The following is a 6,529-nucleotide window of genomic DNA, read 5'->3' as shown; positions in this document are numbered from 1 at the left end:
GTTTTTGGTTTGGGTTTGTCCAGGCAGCAGGTTCTCTGTCCCCTGAAATATTTCCTCCACATCGCAACCTGAGCCCAACCCGGCTTTGGAGATATAATCCTCCACAGGAGTTTTGCACCCAAGGCAATGTTTTGCTTGCTGAGGTTCTTGAAGTTGAGACCTCCTTCCATTCTGGGCAGTGTGACTGTGTCCCAGTTAATAAGGGGAATTTTTTTCTCGTTATCTTTCCCACCTTTCCAGAAGAAAATCCTGATGTATTCCTCCATTTTTCTCATAATACCTGTAGGTGCCATCATGACTGCAGCTTGGTAGGTAGGAAGGTTGTTCAAGACAGCTTTGACCAGCACTGTCTTTCCAGCCAGATTGAGCCAGTTGAATCCCCAGGAGTGGATTTTGAGCTTGAATTTTTCCAATAACGGCATCCAATCTTTGCTGAGGGCCCTTTTTTGGAAAACAGGGAGCCCCAAATATTTGAAGGAATTCCAGGCAGAGGAGGCTGCAAATCCAAAGCAGTTGGAGATAGCTTGGAGGAATCTGGGGGGAGAGTTCCAGCAGTAAATGTGACATTTGCCTTTATTAATTTTGCTTCCTGAGTCTTCACAGTAAGCATCCAACACTTCTTTGAAATGATTAGCCGTGGACAAAGAGGCAGTGCCCAGCAGGAGAGAGTCATCCGCAAAAAGGGCGTGGTTTATATTTTTTACACCTCTTGCAATGTTCAGACCAGTTATCTCTTGGTCATTCTGCTTTTTTATTAAAAGGAAGCTTAGGACAGAAGCTTGAAGGACAAAGAGCAAGGGGGAAAGAGGGCATCCTTGTCTCAGCCCTCTAGTGGCTTTAAAAAAGTCAGTTGCCCTCCCATTTACCAAAGGGGAAATCCAGGGATCGCTGATACAAGCTTTGATCCAATTGATGAATTTGAGTCCGAAGCCAAATTTGTGGAGGACCTCAAACAAGAATCTGTGTCTTACCCTGTCAAAGGCACTTTCCAGGTCTAGTTTAATGACCATACCTTTCTCTTTCCGAGTCAGACTTGAATGAATCGCCTCTTGGACCAGAATAAAATTATCAACAATCTGCCTTCCCTGGATGAAGCCTCCCTGATTCTCGGGGATGATGTCAGGAAGGATTGTTTTTAATCTGTTTGCAATAACTTTTGTTATCAACTTGTAGCCTATATTGCAGAGGGAAATAGGGCGAAATCTGGAGAAGGAGCTGGCACCTTTTTCCTTAGGAATAAGGGCCAAGAAAGCTGAGTTGGTGCTTCCCCCAATTTTCTGGCATGTTTGAGACTTCCTCACCATTCTGCACAAGTCTTTTTCCACTATCTGCCAACAGCTCTGCAAGAATCTAGCTGTGAAGCCATCCGGCCCCGGTGCCTTATCTGGCTCCATTGCGAAGAGAGCTGTTTTAATTTCGTTATTGGTGACTTCTGCTTCTAAGTACTGCTTCTTATTGGAAGTGATCAACGAGGGAACCTCGTTCACAGTATTTAGTGCAAGCCCCTGTCCCTCTTCTTCATTATACAACTTTTTGAAATGATGATATGCTGCCTTTTTTATACTTTGGATGTCTTTATGGCTTGTATTCTCTTCCTTGATTTCTGAGATGGAGTTGAAACTTTTCCGGGCTTGAGCTTGCTTGTGGAAGAAGGAGGAGTTTCTGTCTCCAGCCTTAAGCCAAAGCCTATGGGATTTGACCCTCCAGTACTCTTCCTCAGCCAAACTTGCCTTGAGAAATTTTCCTTGTAGCTCAGCTTCCTTATCTAAAATTTCTTTTGTAATTTCTTCATTTTCCAACTTCATATGATGGATCTCAAGGCATTCTTGGATCTGTTTCCTTTCCACTGCTGGGTTAGGAAGGGATTTGGCCCAGGATTTCAAGGCAGCTTTCACTCTCCTGAGCTTTTCCTCCCATACATAGAAGGCATAACCATTGACTGATTGCTTCCAAGTATCTTTTACTAGCTGCATGAAGGTCTGATCATTAACCTAGAGGGGGCTGAATTTGAAAGGAATGGGGCCTTGGTTCATGTGTGCCAGCAGATCGAGCTTGATGGGTCTGTGATCTGAAACACTGCATGGGAGAATATGCATTCTAGAGTCTAATCCAAGGAGAAGAAAAGAACTTTGAACAAAAAAACGATCTAACCTTGCAGCGATGTGCCCCGGGCCGAGTCTTTTGTTGGACCAGGAGTATTTGCCCGACGAGGGTTTTATGTCAATCAGGTCCCAATCCTGAAGCAGGTCCTCAACCCATTCTCGCGCCGGATCTCTTACAATACTTCCTCCATGCTTTTAAACAAGAGAGAGGGTTAGATTAAGATCCCCTGCGATGATGACATTCTTTAAGTCTTCCAAGTCTGCCATATTTCTGATGGATTCCCAGCAGCTCTTTTTCTCACCTGCGCTGGTTGGAACATACACATTGAAGAGGCAGAAGGTATCATTTAAATCCATGTGCTGTAGTTTGGTGAACAGCCAATGGGTGTTGGCGACTTCTTTGATTTTTGAAACTTTATTTGTGTTCCAAAGGGTACCCAGTCCTCCTGACGTACCGCGAGCTGAAACAGCTTTCCCTTCACTTCTTTTCCACAGTTTTTTGACTGAGTGGAGGAAGGACTTATCCTCCATTTTAGTCTCCTGGATGAGGAGTATATCAGGAGATTCAGTTCTTATCAGGCTTCTGACGGCTTCTTCTTTTGTTCTGCTCCCCATACCCCTACAGTTCCAGGAGACGATCTTCATCACTTGGTTTTTGAGTGGGGAGCTCCTTTAGAGCTCTGGTGCTGATTTCTAGTCATCTTCGGAGTTTTTGCCAAGAGTTTCTCAAGGGTTGGTTGGCTTCCTTGTAGTTTATATTTATAAGTCTCCTGTTCTCTTTTCTCGCAAGCTGATTTGCGGCCTCTCAATGATCTTCTAGGCGAGGAGTGTGGATCCCCTATTTCACCTTCCTCTTTTGAATCCTCCGATCCTTGCTCTTCCTCGGCATCTTCTGTGGGTATGTCGTTTTGCTTGTCTGGGCTAGGATCAGCTTGCTTTGATCCCGAAGGGGCCTCCAAGTGGGGCGATGCTTCCTTCTGGCTCTCTATTCCTTTAGGATCTTCTGGTACTGAGCTTATCGGCGTGAATTTGTTACCTTGATCTTCCATGGGAGAACCTTGAGTCGCAGGGCCTTGCTGGGGGACCTTGTCGTTCTTGTTTCCTGATCTAGGGTTTTTATGAGCATTTTTTCTCCTTTTGACCTGTGTCCATCCTTCCTCCTTGTTTTTTTCCTCTTCACTAATCTTTGGGCAGTTACGGGCAAAATGACCATAGACATGGCACTTTCTACACTTAAACGGTAGCTGCTCATAATCCAACTTTTGGAGGTGCACCCAGTTTCCAACCTTTATTTTTATTTCCTCAGGCAGACCAACCTCAAGATCCACTTCGACACAGATACGACAATCAAATTGGTCTTTGCTGTTGGCTCTGTCTATGAACTTGCCCAATGTATTCCCAATGTGCTTGAGAGATTCCCAGTTCCAGCAGTGCATGGGCAGGTTGGGGAGTCTAACCCACACTGGGACGGCTGTGGGGACGTCGACTGATGGATCAAAGTCAGGCGTCCACTTATTGAGATACAGCCCTTGAGGGCCCATGAAATAGGGTCCATTGCGGAATATCAGCTCCTTATCCTCCTTTTCAGCAAATTCGAAGAGGAAGAAGCCCTTCCCTAGGAAGTATGAGGTGACTCTGTGGCTGATCAGCGGTGCCCAATTCCTTGCTACCCAGCTCTCCGTGGTTTTGGGGGAGGGCCAGAGTCCAGTGAACTGCCCGACCAAAGCTCTCTCTGACAATGAGAGTGCAACCTGAATCGGCCCCTCAGGAGGGAGCTCGATCTCAGGGATATCATCTAATCGCTTAACAAATTTTGCAGCTTCAACTGCTTTCTTCTTTGGGAGAGATTCCAGCAGTTTAATGAACGCCTCTGCAGCAGAACCTTGAGGCATTGACGGATCCATATTACCGCCGGCTTAGCTCGGATGGGCGAGCTTGCCCTGGCTTCAACTCACATAGTCCACGATCCAGCCCAGAGAAGGGAGGCACCGCGCAGAGGGGAGTAGATCGGGGAGGGATCCAGAAGAGAACACCGCGCAGGAGGGTGACCGCGCCAGGAGCCACCAAGGCGGCCAACAGGGCCGAGGCTTGATCAGGCGCGGCGGGTGCTAGGTCAAAGCAGCAGCGAAAAAAAAAATTTAAGAGCTAAATTTTTTTGTCAATTTTCATTGGGCATTGTTAAGGCACTGGTCTATTATATTTACATCTTGTATCTACCTTGCTTAATCAAATACTAACACACATTGCTCATAAACATTCACACTTTCTCTAATCATAATCAAGTTACAATAATAATAATTGTCTTGCCCTTAAATCTCCTAGACTTGTTGCTTCAACAAGTTTTCCTTCATCAATCATCCTTAGGGACTACCCCCTTGACTTAGCTAGGAGAGAGTCTAAATGGAGTGAGTAGGTATCGGAGTGACAACCCTTACTCTGAGCATTGCGCCTTAGGTGTACACTTCAGGCGACAACATGTCCCACACAAGGTGTTGGGAAAGATGACATCCGAGGAGGCAATTTGCAGGAAAGAAGCCAAAAGTTTGTCATTTCAAAATTTTTGATAGTATCATTTACTGTCACGTTCCAACTAGGAAGCGCACCAAGTTGGATTCAACTGCAGAGAAGGGGTATTTCATTGGTTACAACAAAGCATCCAAGACATACAAGATCTATATTCCAGGGACTTAGAAGATCATCGTGAGGCGATATGTTAAGTTTTAGGAGGAGAAAACCTTCAAGAGATATTGTGAGTTGTCAATAGTTGATCAAAGTCAACAAGCAAAAGCTCCAAGGGTTGAACAACAATCTTAGGTGCAGGGCACAAGTACAAGCACAATACTAGTACATATACAAGTGCAGAGGAGAGTTTGCAAAATAAGGAGTAAGAGAATGATGAGGATCTTGAAGCTCTACACACTTCAGTGGGTAGAAGGAACCGTGAGGTGCTTATTACGAATAAAATATATAGAAATAATATAAATTTAAATAATTAGGATAATTGTAATAATGGTTAGTTAATTAGTAACTAGTATAGAAGATGCATGTCTAAATGGGACATGACCATCCATGAAGAGGCACTGCCTAGTATATAAGCAGGCCCCTCACTCTCATTTGTATCATCATTCTCATTCATATATTTTAATATATATTCTTGTGTCTTCAATGGAGATCTTTATATTTAACTTGAATAAATAACTTTGTTCGCTTCATTTGGTGCTGTCACATATTCCGGCGCTGTTGTGGTTGACGAGTTTGTTGAGGTACCTTGTGCGAACGCTGAGTTGGATGCCTATATGGTGTTCTTTGATTTCTTGTTGACTACTTTTGATGATTTAGCATAGGACCCCTTTGCAATTTTCTATGTTCTCCTCTGCAATGATTGCCCGCTGAACTGCCTCGTGCAAGGTGCGAGGCATTAAGATTCTAACCTTGGCCCGAATGTTAACATTTAGTCCACACACAAATTTGTTAACCTTGAGATTTTCTATGTTTAAGTGAGGGGCATAACGGAGGAATTCCACGAAACGAGCCTCATACTCTAGTAGTGAGTGACTCCCTTGCTTTAATGCATTGAATTCATTTAGTTGCCTCTCAAGGAACTCTTCTGATAGGTAATACTCTCTAAATTTTTCTTCAAATAGTTCCCAAATTACTTTTGATATATCCATCCCCAATTGGGTTAATAATGTCTTCCACCAAAGTAGTGCGTTTCCCTTTAGCTGGAATATTCCCATCTCGACCTTCATATTTGAGGTGTAATCTCTCAGCGTAAAGCACTCAACCATGTTTTCTAATCATGTCTCTGCAGATTGACCATCTGTGGACCCCCAAAACTCTGGAAATTTTACTTTCTCCAAATCTAGACGTACATCATTTCTTGTAGTGTTTTGGGGTACTTCGTTTTGTATGACAGGTCCTCCATGATCTCATTCCAAAATATTTATTAATGCCTCAGACATGTGTTGGAACAATCCCATTAAGTTCAATACTTCTCCAGTTGATATCTGTTTTGGTGTTGTGATGTTTTCCCCATCATTGGGTGGGGTGGTAGGAATTGGCTGTTGTGGTGGCGCCATATTGCGCCCTTTAGTTGCCCCACTTCTTCTTGTACCTCTTCCAACCATGGTTCACCAATGAATCCTGCCACAATTTAACACGATTTTTCCTTATAAGATAAAAATAAATAAATAGAAATAAGATAAAAATCATAACCAACCTGAGTGGTTATATAATTTATTGTTATGTTTATTTACTTCCAAAGGAACAATTTATGCATTTATAAGTTCTTGATTATATAATTTTCCTATCAATTTCAAACATTCCTATAAGATTTAATCCAAAGAATACCATCAATCTACTCAAATAGTATGCTTAGATTACATTATGTCATGTAAATGGTAGAGGTGGTTGGTAGCATTATCATA

Source organism: Pinus tabuliformis, chromosome 5_2, assembly GCF_031772625.1.
Source record: "Pinus tabuliformis cultivar Carrire ecotype Pingquan chromosome 5_2, CPIR1, whole genome shotgun sequence".
In the NCBI taxonomy this organism is placed as follows: domain Eukaryota; kingdom Viridiplantae; phylum Streptophyta; class Pinopsida; order Pinales; family Pinaceae; genus Pinus; species Pinus tabuliformis.
Note: the sequence above shows the minus strand (reverse complement) of the source record.